At 43.4% G+C, this 14,726-nt stretch overlaps 1 long non-coding RNA gene and 1 pseudogene across 1 annotated transcript in view; one reads left to right on the top strand and one right to left on the bottom strand.

Annotated features, from left to right (window-relative positions):
• LOC148773262 (uncharacterized) overlaps positions 1–14,726 on the top strand; it is a 201,957-nt gene that overhangs the window by 63,118 nt on the left and 124,113 nt on the right. The window contains exon 2 of the long non-coding RNA XR_016036970.1: positions 2,437–2,495. This is a non-coding gene — a long non-coding RNA (uncharacterized LOC148773262). The remainder of the gene's footprint in view (positions 1–2,436; positions 2,496–14,726) is intronic.
• Positions 10,163–11,143, bottom strand: LOC129563854 (ferritin heavy chain pseudogene; annotated as a pseudogene).

The following is a 14,726-nucleotide window of genomic DNA, read 5'->3' as shown; positions in this document are numbered from 1 at the left end:
TCTTCTCTTGTGTTGTTGGAAGAGGGTGTTTGCTATGACCAGTGCATTCTCTTGACAAAACTCTATTAGCCTTTGCCCTGCTTCATTCCGTGCTCCAAGGCCAAATTTGCCAGTTACTCCAGGTGTTTCTTGACTTCCTACTTTTGCATTCCAGTCCCCTATAATGAAAAGGACATCTTTTTTGGGTGTTAGTTCTAAAAGGTCTTGTAGGTCTTCATAGAACCGATTAACTTCGGCTTCTTCAGCATTACTGGTTGGGGCATAGGCCTGGATTACTGTAATATTGAATGGTTTGCCTTGGAAACGAACAGAAATCATCCTGTCATTTTTAAGATTGCATCCAAGTACTGCATTTCGGACTCTTTTGTTGACCATGATGGCTACTCCATTTCTTCTAAGGGATTCCTGCCCACAGTAGTAGATATAATGGTCATCCGAGTTAAATTCACCCATTCCAGTCCATTTTAATTCACTGATTCCTAGAATGTCGACATTCACTCTTGCCATCTCCTGTTTGACCACTTCCAATTTGCCTTGATTCATGGACCTAACATTCCAGGTTCCTATGCAATATTGCTCTTTACAGCACCGGACCTTCTTTCTATCATTGGTCACATCCACAACTGGGTATTGGTTTTGCTTTTGCTCCATCCCTTTATTCCTTCTATAGTTATTTCTCCACTGAGCTCCAGTAGTATACTGGGCACCTACCGACCTGGGGAATTCCTCATTCAGTATCCTATCATTTTGCCCTTTGTTACTGTTCACGGGGTTCTCAAGGCAAGTATACTGAAGTGGTTTGCCATTCCCTTCTCCAGGGGACCACATTCGGCTGTGGTCCATGTGATTAGATCAGCTAGTTTCCTGTGATTATGATTTCAGTTTGTCTGCCCTCTGGTGCCCCCTAGCAATACCTACCGTCTTATTTCGGTTTCTCTTACCTTGGTCGTGGAAAATCTCTTCACAGCCGCTCCAGCAAAGTGCAGCTGCTGTACCTTACCTTGGACGAGGGGTATCTCCTCAAGGCCCCCCCTCCTGACCTTGAACGCAGAGTAGCTCCTCTCGGCCCTCCTGCGCCCGTGCAGCCACCGCCTGTTGGACGTGGGGTAGCTCCTCTCGGCCGCCGGCCCTGGCCTCAGGCGTGGGGTAGCTCCTCACGGCCGCACCTCTTTGCGTGGCTCGTTGCGCCGGGGCCGGCGTCTCTCGCGTCGCGTCTGCGCCGCCGGGGCCGGCGTCTCTCGCGTCGCGTCTGCGCCGCCGGGGCCGGCGTCTCTCGCGTCGCGTCTGCGCCGCCGGGGCCGGCGTCTCTCGCGTCGCGTCTGCGCCGCCGGGGCCGGCGTCTCTCGCGTCGCGTCTGCGCCGCCGGGGCCGGCGTCTCTCGCGTCGCGTCTGCGCCGCCGGGGCCGGCGTCTCTCGCGTCGCGTCTGCGCCGCCGGGGCCGGCGTCTCTCGCGTCGCGTCTGCGCCGCCGGGGCCGGCGTCTCTCGCGTCGCGTCTGCGCCGCCGGGGCCGGCGTCTCTCGCGTCGCGTCTGCGCCGCCGGGGCCGGCGTCTCTCGCGTCGCGTCTGCGCCGCCGGGGCCGGCGTCTCTCGCGTCGCGTCTGCGCCGCCGGGGCCGGCGTCTCTCGCGTCGCGTCTGCGCCGCCGGGGCCGGCGTCTCTCGCGTCGCGTCTGCCTGATTAGAGCCTGAAAAAGATGGGTGTATCCGGTAAGAGAAGAGCCCAAGGAGAGGAGAGAGACGTTTCAGACTGAGTAAGAGTCAGAAGCCTAGGGATGACTCTGAATTTTTTTACTTGCGAGACTACAAGAAGGTGTGGCGCAATTAGAAGGAGTTTAGAGAAGGGACAGTGGGTTCATTTATGGACTTGTTTAGTCTGAGTTTTCTGGGGGCATTCAGATGGAGACGTTTCACAGCTGACTGTGCAAATTTCATGGTCAAGAGGAGTGTCTGGGAAGAGAAAGAGACAGACAGACAAAGATCAGCTCATGGATGTGGCTGAATTGGAGAGGAAATAATGTATAGAACAAGAGTTGAAGAGGCCAACAGCAGAATCCAGGGAATGGTTAGGTCTATATACTTCTCTATAAACAAACCTTAGATAACCATGAAAAGACAAGGGAGGTAAGGAAAGAAGGACACTATTAAGAACTACAGAATGATCAAGCAGGACAGGTGCTGAAGAGAGACTTCTGGTAATGTGAAGTAGAAAGTCAGTGGCTACCTTTGAGAGAAGAGTTTTGGTAGAGTTCCTTTAAGGGAAAAACTTCCCCATCTCCTGTGTCATGTAAATCCTCCACCTCCCCTCTCTTCTCTGGATCTTCTTTTATTAACTGTATCCCAGACCACTCCTGAATTTGTAACCTTTCCCTCTCTTAGTGGCTCCTCTCCAGCAAATAAACATCATTAAAATATCCTTCCCTCTATTTTCCACTTGTAGGGCTCCAGTTCCTCTTTGAAGACCCAATGTCACCTTAGTGGATGTATCATACGAGCCAGGTAAGATTCAGACCTTTTTCTTCTCATGCATTCACTTTGTACCTTGTAAGCCTCCTCTTTTATTTATTTATTTTTAAATATTTTTGTCTATTGATTTAGCTGTGCCGGGTTTTAGTTGCATCGTGTGGAATCTTTAGTTGCGACATATGAACCCTTAGTTGCGGCATGTGGGATCTAGTTCCCTGACCAGGGATTGATCCTGGGCCTACTGCATTGGGTGCGTGAAGTCTTAGCCACTGAACCACCAGGGAAGTCCCAAGCCACCTCTTTTAGATCCTACTCAAATAGACTTGAGGTATCTCCCTCAAGATGGAAAAGATGTCCATCTTTTCCACCTCACTTGGGAGCAGTAACTGTACCCTGCTGCTGCTGCTAAGTAGCTTCAGTCATGTCTGACTCTGTGCGACCCCATAGTCATCTTATACTCTTAGTGCCAAGCATAGCGAAGAACACTTCACAGAATCCAGGATCATTTGTTGAAAGAACTGGCTACTTGGTTACAAATTTCCCAAGCTGCATGAATGCTCCCTCCTAGAATGCTTTATTTTAGGTTTATTTCTTGAATTATGATTCTAAAAATATTTTAAGTTGGAACTTTTACTTCTCCATGAACTTTATGGGAAACTAAACTTTGGGGAGAAAAAAATCATGCCCAGGGAATTATTCCATAGGAAAAAAAGAAAATAAATCTCCTTGTTGCACATGGTATAGTTAATAGCAGATATAATGCATTGTAAACCAGAAGAAATGTGACCAAAAAATAAACGTTAAAATACACATTAAAGGGAAGAAGTCTATTCTTTCCTCAGGCAGAGCAGTAGCTTTGCATATTAATGAAATTTAAATGTCTCACAGTAAGAAAAGTGATTGGAATAGATTGCAATAACTTAAAAATGAGTGCACTTTAAACAGCATCTGTGATGAATGTGTGATTATGGAGAATCAGTCAAAAAGGCTAGTCCCACTCTAATGCTCCCAGAAGAGAGATGACTGATGGCCCTCAATTAACAAAGCTACAGTATGGGCCTAGGGAAACTGAAGACACAAAGAAAGTCAACAGGTTGACTTGCGAAATACACAAAGCTGTCAGTCTGGAAGGTGGCCATGACAATTCTGGGCAGTGTGAGGGTTGCTGCTGCTGCTACTAAGACGCCTCAGTCGTGTCCGACTCTGTGCGACCCCATAGTCGGCAGTCCACCAGGCTTCCCCATCCCTGGGATTCTCCAGGCAAGAACACTGGAGTGGGTTTCCATTTCCTTCTCCAATGCTTGAAAAGTGAAAAATGAAAGTGAAGCCGCTCGGTCACGTCCAACTCTTAGCGACCCCATGGACTGCAGTCTACCAGGCTCCTCCGTCCATGGGATTTTCCAGGCAAGAGTACTGGAGTGGGGTGCCATTGCCTTCTCCGGGTTAGGGATGTGTAAAAAATATAAAGAGCTAAGCCATTCTAGTATAGTCATTGAAAGTGAGGAAAAATGGGAAAAGCCAAAGAGTTGCACAAAGACTGGTGAAAAGTTTAAAATATGTGACAGCTTGAGATGACTTCAGGGCTTGTGGCCAATTACTGTAAAACATGGGTTGGCAGAGATTTCCTGTAAACATTCTAGGCTTTGTGGGCCATACGGTCTTTGTTGCAGTGACTAACTCTGCTGTTGTAGGTGGATATGGCCTCAGACAATAGGTAATTGAATGGATGTGGCTGTGTTCCAGTAAAACTTTGTTTCAAAACCAGCTGGGGCCAGACGTAGCTTGCCAACCCATACTCGAAAAACACCATTTTTAGACAAAACAGCAGATTGTGCAAAAGCCACTATTTAAATATGTATGTGATCAATAATTGTTGGTTCACTTATTGTTGTTGGAGTTTTTATTGTGCTTGGTATATTTTTATTGTTCTTGGTCCAGTACTTACATGACAGTATGACTGAGTGAGTTGGTTAAATCGAACCATAGGTATTATATTCCAGTGCCCCAGGTGATTCCAAGGTGCCGCCATGTTTGACAAATAGGATGCTAAAGACTGCTACTCAGCATTGAAACATATATATTATCACATGTAAAATAGATAGCCAGTAGGAATTTGCTGTGTGAGGTGGGGAACTTAAATCCTGTGCCCTGTGACAACCTAGAAGAGTGGAATGGGGTGGGAGGTGGAGGTTCAAGAGGGAGGGGACATATGTATACTTATGGCTGACTCATGTTGATGTATGGCAGAAACCAACACAATACTGTAAAGCAATTATCCTCCAATTAAAAATAAATAAGTTTATTAAAAAAAGAATGCTACTCAAAATTCAATGTATGTTTCACCTAGGATCTTGTTAAAATGCAGATTCTGATTCAGTAGGTCTGAGGTTGAGCTTAGAATTTGGCATTTCTAACAAGCTGTCAGATGGCACTGACCCGTTGGTCCATGGACCACATTTTGCATGGCAAGATGCTTTCACTAGTTTTCAATGCCCGGGATGTCTAGGGCCTGCCTCCAACACTGATGTGATTGGTCTGGGAGGTGGCCTTGGCACTGAGAACTCTAAAAGCTCCACAGGTGATGCTAAGGTACAGCACAGTTTGAGAACCTCTGTGCTAGATCAAGTGTGTGGTGACTTGTCAGTTTCATTTACTGTGTTATCAGCCCTTTTGCCCATCTCCCCTTTCACTCCATCCATTCCTCTCCTTTTCAGACCCAAACATCCAGAAAACAGTGGGTTCAGACTTAGCTCTTCATCCTTTCCATTTTCTCCACCTCTGAGGAGTGGACTGCAGTTCAGGAAGGAAAGAGGAGGCTCAGGGAACCTGAGTTGGGGAAGGAGAAGCAAAAAATTGTTCTAGGACCGATTTAAAGGGAAGGCTGATTGAGACGAATGGGGGATTACCAGAGAGAGTTGTCACAGCAAAACTCACCTCCAGGCTTGGGCCCGAGTTTGGGGCACTGGAAATAGCAATCTACTCTCCTGAAGCCTGGCAGCAACTGACAGCCAAGCAGTTAGGGAGGCTTTCTCCTTCTTGATATGCAGAGTGACACAGTTGGTAGAAATGCAAGAGAGACCCCCAGTGGCTAAGTATAGATGTGAAATCCTTTCATAAACAAATCATAAACTCCTCAAAGGGACTTAGAAATTAAGTGAATGATGATGATAAATGATGGCTTACAAGTAATATAGGTACTATATGTGCCAGGCACTGTTGTGAGCATTTAAAAATATTAACTCATTTATTCTTCTTTGCAACCCAGTGGGGTTGACGCTTCTTTTAAAAATTGAAGTATAGTTGATTTACAATATGTTAGTTTCTGGTATCCAGCAAAGTAATTCATTTGTAAATAAATATGTTCTTTTTCATACTCTTTTTTCCTTTTTATCTATTATAAGATATTGAATATAGTTGTACCATACAGTAGGGTGTTGTTTATCTATTCTATTTATAGTGGTATGTATCCACTGATCCCAAACTCCTAATCTGTTCCTTCCTCACTTCCCTTTACCTTTGGTAACCAAAAGTTTGTTTTCTATATCTTTGAGCCTTTTTCTGTTTTGTAAATAAGTTCATTTGTGTTATATTTTAGATTCCATGTATGATATCATATGATGTTTATTTTTCTCTGATTGATTTCCCGTAGTATGATAATCTCTAGATCCATCCCTGTTGCTGCAAATGGCATTCTTTCATTCTTTTTATGGCTAATAGTTCATGTTGTGTGTATGTGTGTCTCCCATATTCTTTATCCATTCATCTGTCAGTGGATACTTAGGTTGCTTTCATGTCTTGGCTATTGTAAACAGTGTTGCTGTGAGCATTGAGGTGCATGTATCTTTTTTTGAATTTTAGTTTTGTTTGGATACATACCAGGGAGTGAGATTGCTAGATCATGTGGTAGTTCTGCTTTTAGTGTTTTAAGGAACCTCCCATCCTGTTCTCCATAGTGGCTATACCCATTCCCACCAACAGTGTAGGAGGGTTCCCTTTTTTCTGCACCCTCTCAAGCACTTATTATTTGTAGATTTTTTGATGATGGCCATTCTGATCAATATGAGGTGATAACCTCATTGTAGTTTTGATTAGCATTTCTCTAATTAGTGATCTTGAGCATCTTTTCTTGTTATTTTGGCCATCTGTATGTCTTCTTTGGAGAAATGTCTATTTAGGTCTTCTGCCCATTTTTTGTTGGTTTTTTGTTGTTGTTGTTATTCATGTGTATAAACTGTGTATTTTGGAAATTAAGCCCTTGTTGTTTGCATCATTTACATATGTTTTCTCTGGTGGGGCTGATGCTTTTATGATCACTATTTTACATGCATGGCCCAGAGAAATAAAATAACTTTCCCAAGTTCCCCCAATTTTGTAAGTAGTTTAACTGGGATTTGAACTCAGGGATTTGAACTCATGTCTTGAAGAATCCATGACACTAAACTGCTTCTCCAAAATAAGAGAAGAAGGATTTATATTATAGTACAGACAAACAGCTGCTCATCCTGTGCTTCTTCATATCTAGAGAACATGAATATATATATATATAGGCTTCCCAGGTGGCTCGTGGTAAAGAATTTGCCTGCCAGTGAAGGAGACCTGGGTTCAATCCCTGGGCCTGGAAGGTCCCCTGGAGGAGGAATTGGCAACCCACTCCAGTATTCTTGCCTGGAGGAGCCTGGCGAGCTACAGTCCATGGAGTTGAAAAGAGATGGACACGACTTAGTGACTGAACAACAACAATATATGTGTGTGTGTATATATATTAATTTCAAATATATGTACATATATATGTGTATATATGTATATATATATTTGACTAAACATATTTATTTGAACAAGTTTGACTAAAAAGAGTAAAAGGGCAATACCATTCACTACCATTTTCTGGAAACTAAACTCAAAGGGCTATAATCTTCATTTTTAAGAATTAAAGCACAATTATGAGGAAATATAGAAAGAAATCACTGTTTAGCTAAACTTGTTCATATTTTAGTGAATGTTAAAAGCAATCTATGATCTCAAAAATGGCTCAAGCTATCTATGTGGCTTTGAAAATAGGATACAAAGTCTGCAAATTTCTAACTTTGATCTTTGTACACCGTACATGACACAGAAGAAGTAATACTGTATGTTCTGAGTATTTTTTCTCAGACACAGCCTTAGGGTTTACATGGGAACAGATTTTATCTGGTAAATAGAGAACAAATTGAATGAAAGGAAGAGTTTTAAAAGGAGAACAGAAAAAAAGAAAAACAACAGAAAATCAGGTCTATTCTTTCCTTGGGAAACCTTTTTGCTGAGAAATAATGTCTACCCATTGTCAAGAGGGCTTCCCTGGTGGCTCAGAGGTTAAAGCGTCTGCCTCCAATGCGGGAGACCCGGGTTCGATCCCTGGGTCGGGAAGATCCCCTGGAGAAGGAAACGGTAACCCACTCCAGTATTCTTGCCTGGAGAATCCCATGGACGGAGAAAGCAGGCGTGAAAACAACACTAATCTCATTGTACATTTCCATCAGATTTCTTGAATGACCAGGAGCATTGCCAATGAGCAGCAATATTTTCGGAGAAGGCAATGGCAAGCCACTCCAGTACTCTTGCCTAGAAAATCCCATGGATGGAGGAGCCTGGTAGGCTGCAGTCAGTGGGGTCGCTAAGGGTCGGACACGACTGAGCAACTTCACTTTCACTTTCACACATTGGAGAAGGAAATGGCAACCCACTCCAGTGTTCTTGCCTGGAGAATCCCAGGGATGGGGGAGCCTGGTGGGCTTCCGTCTATGGGGTCACACAGAGTCAGACACGACTGAAGTGACTTAGCAGCAGCAGCAGCAGCATTGTCAAGAAGATAAGGTAATTGGGTCACGCCTCTCCACATCTACATAGGAGGAGCCAGAGGCCACACTGAGGTTAGGAGGAAGCTGATTTTGAGGTCAACTGAGTAGACATAGGTGGCCACAGTCTGGAATGAGGTAACCATCCAGATGGGCCCAGCAGCCCTCTAGGTCTTCTAGCACCTCATGCCATCCTCTGAAGGTTGGCTGCCCTGGGTTTGGGGCTGCCTATGCCATAACCTGCCTACTCCCTTTCTGGTCAGTTTAATCTACTCCATGACCTCAACCCATCTATGTATACGCTAATATAGCCCATATGTGTATTTCCAAACCTGATTTCCCACCCGAGCGTCAGATTCATTTTTCTGGCTGCCTGCATGACTGTTCCACTTGGGTGTATAATAGGCATCTCAGATTTTACATGAAATGTCTTCCCAGCTCAAGTCCCCCTGCAGACACCCCCAGCTTTATAAATAGCACGACCATCAGCCAGGGTGTTCAAATCCAAACTGGATCCTAGGTTATTTTCACCATTTCCAATCCATCACCTCTGGTCCATAAAGCAAACATTATATACTCATACAATTCATCTGAAATTTGTCTACATCTCCTCCTCTGCCAACACCACAGTTTAAGCCACCATTGTTTCTCTAGGCCTGCTGCTGCTGCTGCTAAGTCACTTCAGTCATGTCCGACTCTGTGTGACCCCATAGACAGAAGCCCACCAGGCTCCCCCGTCCCTGGGATTCTCCAGGCAAGAACACTGGAGTGGGTTGCCATTTCCTTCTCCAATGTGTGAAAGTGAATGGTGAAAGTGAAGTAGCTCAGTCGTGTCCTACCCTTAGCGACCCCACGGACTGCAGCCTACCAGGCTCCTCCATCCATGGGATTTTCTAGGCCTGCTACAGAGTCTCTAAATTGGTCTTCCAGCTTCAATTCCTCACTCTTTGCATTCTTCAAAGCAGCCAGAGTCAGAATCTTAACATTCAGAGAGATTTATGCTGCTTGATATTCAACACTACAAACTGACCTTAAATCTTGGCCTTATGTTTTTCAGTCCTTCTATTGAGGTAATTTGGGGCTTGGGGTGCCATGTACAACCTTAATGGAAAGAAGTGCACAATAAAAATACTTTTGCATGTTTTGTAAGGACAACATGCATGTCCAGCATAGTGACCTAGGGAGTCACCCCTTTGTCTGTGGACAGTCCAGCCTAAGGCTCAGTTACCTTTGTCACCGTTGCCCCGGGTGAGCTTGTCAAAGAGGGTCTCCACCAGTCTGGCTTCTGTGATCTCCATCCTGCTTCCCAGAATCAACACTAATATTTACATATTTTAGTAAACTCAGAGTTTTCAGGTAAAATTTAGGAACCCTTTATTTTAATCCATGACCCATCCCATTTCCTTCATTCTTCCTCCAGAGGCACCATTATTGTGATTTTCATACTTCTACTATTCACGGGCACCCACATTCACCAGAGCCTCACCTCACACCCGCCCTGCCATAAACCACATTGCTTATTAGGGGGAAATGGATTTTGTATTTTCCAGGGTCCCATGGAACCCCTTCTCCCTCCTTCTGTGGAAATCCCAAACTGCGTGTGGACAGGGCATTGGTAGCTGGAGAGACTCCTGGATACCTGTTTTAAAACTTGAAAAGTTAGGAGTTTGCACACACACATCAACCAGAGACCTTTATTTCTTTAGGAACCAATAACTTTATTGCAAGGAATGGCAAAATTGAAAGAAGAAAAACTTCAGTGAACTTTTCTACAAGGGCAATACTGGGGACTGCACAGCAGACAGAGTGACCTTGTGCAATCACCCCTGACTCTGGGAAAAGTCCACTTTTGAACTTAGAGTCCAGGTATCAGTCTTTCTTGTCACCATGACCCAGGGTAAGCTTGTCAAAGAGGTACTCTGCCAGGCCACTTTCCGGGGACCCCATCTTACTCAGGTTGCTGACATGGCCTGCTAGCTCCTTGATGAACTTCGCCTGCTGGTCCAGATAGCCGGTCTCCAGGAAGTGGCACAGGTCGGGGTCGCACTTTTCGGTGGCCAGCTGGTGCAGGTCGAGGAGGCTCTGGTTGATGTGCTCCTCTACGTGCAGAGCATCCTGCATGGCTTTGAGACCACTCTCCCACTCTTGGTTCTCGGGCTTCCTGATGTTGCGGAAGGAGACGCGGCCCCCACGCTGGTTCTGCAGGGACATCAGGCTCTCAGCCCTCTTGCTGTGCTCGTGAGAGTGGAGCAGGAAGAAGCGGGAGAAGTGCTTCAGGGCCACATCATCACGGTCGAGGTAGAAGGCGACGGCCAGGCAGTGGAAGGAGGCGTGGAGCTCCAGGGTGATGTGGCTGTTGACCGCGGCCTCACACTCGGGGTGGTAGTTCTGGCGTACCTGCGAGGGCGGTGCGGGCAGCCTAACTGGCACCGCTGGTGTGCCAGGTGAGAAGGCCAGAGTGACGGTGAAGCCACGGGGCCGGTACAAGTAGGGTGGTAGAGTCCCCAGGGTGAACTATGAAGGTGGCCTGAGACAGGCGGCTCAAATCAGGAAGGCAGCTCTGGGATGAACTGGAAGAGGGTTCCGTTACCAGGTTTACCAGGGGGACAGACGTTCCATTTCTGTTGGAGAGGGGGCGTGCCAGTGGGCGGAGCTTGAGCCCAGTGTTCCAAGTTCCACCAAAGCCTGGGTGGGGCAGAGACTGAGCTGAGCACCTGGTATCTCTTAAATTTTGCTCTAATATTTCTGTTTTTCAAGGACTTTCTCTTGTTCTCTAATTCCTCCCTTTTACAGTACCCTATTCTCATTTTATAAACTCACTGGCTTCCTTAGAGCATTATGAATTTGCATTTTTTGGTAATGTTCTCTTCTTTTTCTGTATTATATTTATTTTTTTCTCCAGAAATAGTTCTGTTTGTTCATCATGATCCTCTCTTTCATTTCCCTCAAATATCTGGCAAGCATTTATCCATCCATATTTGGGAGTCAAGGATTCATTTGATTAGCCTCAGAATCAAATGGTTAGCATGGATCTGATGTGCAGTTATGACGTCCATTTCATCAACATGCATCTCCTTTGTATAACAGGGGGGAGTGTGTCAGTAAGGGGGTAATCTTCTCCTTTGGGTGTATGTGGCATAAAACTTTTAAGGTAGTATAGGGACCCTTCCAAATGCTGAAAGCATGGAATTTCTCTGACATCAGAAAACTTAAGTGGATCCCTCTTCAGATAAATGTGTCCTTCTGTTTTTCAGGTCTGTGTTGCCTCACGTCTACTCTAATTTGAGTTCCTTTCCTGGTCAAGTGATTCACCGTCTTTGGAGTGTAGTTTTGGGAGATTAAACTGATCAAATGCCACTTTGGCTTTGTCCAATGTAAGGAAGATTGGGGTAGGGTCAGAACTTGGGTGTGGCAAACAGAACTGTTGTTCAGAGAGGAGCTCTTCAACCTCACAGTCCACCAGGACCGTCTGCACTGCTTGGATTTCATCAACTCTGTTCTTGAACTTTCTTTTAATGTGCTTGTCTTACTACAGGTATATTATTTTATTTTTCTTTATTTTTTTACAATGAAGTATAGTTGATTTATATTATGTTAGTTTCAGGTGTACAACTTAGTGATTGAATATTTCTATAGACTATACTCTGTTCAAAGTTACTATAAAAATAACTGGTTCTATTCCCTGTGCTATATAACATATCTTTGTAGCTTATTTATTTTATACAGAGTAGTTTGTACCTCTTAATCCCCTTCTCCTGTCTTGTACATCTTCCTTTCTTTCTCCTTCTCCCTTTCTGTCTCCCCTTCCTTACTAGTGGAACCTGTTAACCATTAGTTTGTTATCTAAATCTGTAAATCTATTTCTGTTTTGTTACATTCATTTGCTCTATTTTTTAGATTCTAAATATAAGTGATAATATACAGTATATGTCTTTCTCTGTCTGACTGATTTCATGAAGCATAATATCCTCCAGGTCCATTTGTGTTGTTGCAAGTGGCAGATTTTGTCGTCTTTTTATGGCTGAATAGTATTTCATTATAGTATTCTGTACACCACATCTTTATCCATTCACATGTTGATGGATACTTAGGCTATTGTAAATAATGTTGCTATGAACATTGGGTTACATGCATCTTTTCAAATTAGTGTTTTTATTTTCTTTGGATATATGCCCAGAAGTGGAATTGCCAGGTCATATGATAGTCCTATTTGTCATTTTTTGAGAATTCTCCATACTGTTTTCTACAGTAGCTACACCAATTTACATTCCCACCAACAGAGTACTAGGGTTCTCTTCTCTTCACATCCTTGCCAACACTTGCTATTTGTGGTCTTCTTGATGATAGCCATTCTGACAGGTATGAGATTTCTCAAGTGTTTTTGAGTTGCATTTCTCTAATTAGTGATGTTGAATATGTGCCTGTTGGCCATCTGTATGTCTTCCCTCGAAAAATGTCCACTCACGTGTTCTGCCCATTTTTCAGTTGGGTTGTTTGGGTTCTTTTTGTTTTGTTTTTTTTAATTGAGTTGTATAAGCTGGTTACATATTTTTCACATTAACCCCTTATCATTCATATCATATGAAAATATTTTCTCCCATTCAGTTGGTTGTCTTTTTGTTTCGTTGATGGCTTCCTTTGATGTGCAAAAGTTTTAAATTACGTCCCATTTGTTTCTTTTTTCTTTTATTTCCTTTGCTTAGGAGACAGGTCCAAATACTGCTACCTTTTATGTCAAATAGTGTTTTTTCTTCTAGGAGTTCTATGGTTTCTGGTCTAACATGTAGGTCTTTAATCCATTTTTATTTGTTTTTGTATATGGTGTGAGGAAATGTTCAAATCTCATTCTTTTACATGTAGCTGTCTGGTTTTCCCAGCACCACTTATTGAAGAGACTATCTTTTTTCTGTTGTATATTCTTGCTTTCATTTGTGGTAGATTAGTTGACCATAATGTATATGGCTTTATTTCTGGGTACTCTATTCTGTTCCACTGATCTATGCGTCTGTTTTGTGCCTTTTTTAGCTACTGTTTTGATATTGTAGCTTTGTAGCATAGTCTGAAATCATGGCACATGATAGTTCCAGCTTTGTTCTTTTTTTTCTTAAGATTGCTTTGTCTTTGTGGTTCCATATGAATTTTAGGATTATTTGTTCTAAGTTTTGTGGAAAATGTCATTGGTATTTTGAAACGGATTGCATTAAATCTGTAGATTGCTTTGGACAATGTGGACATTTTAACAGTATTCTCCTCATCCATGAAGGTGCCATAGCTTTCCCCTTCTTAGTATCATCTTCAGTTTCCTTCATCAGTGTTTTATAGTTTTCAGAGGATAAGTCTTTCATCTCCTTGGTTAAGTTTATTCCTATGTATTTTTTGATGTGATTTTAAATGAGGTTGTTTTCTTACTTTCCCTTTCTGATAGTTCATTTATTACTAATTGAACTTTACTACTACTAAAAAGTCTGTTCAGATTTTTTGTTTCTTCCAGATTCAGTCTTCGAAATTTTTGTATTTATAGAAATTTATCCATTTTTTTCTAGGTTGTCCAATTTGTTGGCGTATAACTGTTCATAATATTCTTTTATGATTTTTGTACCTTTGTGATATTAATTATAATTTCTCCTCTTTCATTTCTTATTTGGTTTACTTTGGTCCTCTCTCTTTTTTTCTTTAGGCTTTTGGTTTTGTTTATCTTTAAATTTTTTTCTTTTAATTTTTAGTTGGATGATAATTACAGTATTGTGATAGTTTCTGCCATACATTGACATGAATCAGCCATAGGTATACATATGTCCCCTTCTTCTCAAACCCCACCCCCTAGGTTGTCACAGAGCACTGGCTTTGGGTTCCCTGCATCTTACAGCAAATTCCCATTGGCTATCTATTTTACATATGGTAATGTATATGTTTCAGTACTACTTTCTCAAGCCATCTCACCCTCTCCCTCCCCCACTGTGACCCTAAGTCTGTTCTTTATGTCTGTATCTCCTTTCAGTTCAGTTCAGTTCAGTCTCTCAGTCGTGTCCGACTCTCCACGACCCCATGAATCACAGCACGCCAGGCCTCCCTGTCCATCACCAACTCCCGGAGTTCACTCAAACTCATGTCCACAGAGTCGGTGATGCCATCCAGCCATCTCATTCTCTGTCGTCCCCTTCTCCTCCCGCCCCCAACCTTTCCCAGCATCAGAGTCTTTTCCAGTGAGTCAACTCATCGCATGAGGTGGCCAAAGTATTGCAGTTTCAGCTTCAGCATCAGTCCCTCCAATGAACACCCAGGATCGATCTCCCTTAGAATGGACTGGTTGGATCTCCTTGCGGTACAAGGGACTCTCAAGAGTCTTCTCCAACACCACAGTTCAAAAGCCTCCTTGCTGCCCTGCAAATAGGATCAACAGTACCATCTTTCTAGATTCCATATATATGCTTTG

The sequence above is a fragment of the Moschus berezovskii genome, chromosome X (assembly GCF_049115385.1).
Source record: "Moschus berezovskii isolate FMDL1 chromosome X, NW_MosBer_1.0, whole genome shotgun sequence".
In the NCBI taxonomy this organism is placed as follows: Eukaryota; Metazoa; Chordata; class Mammalia; order Artiodactyla; family Moschidae; genus Moschus; species Moschus berezovskii.
Note: the sequence above shows the minus strand (reverse complement) of the source record. Positions and strands in the feature narration are given on the sequence as shown.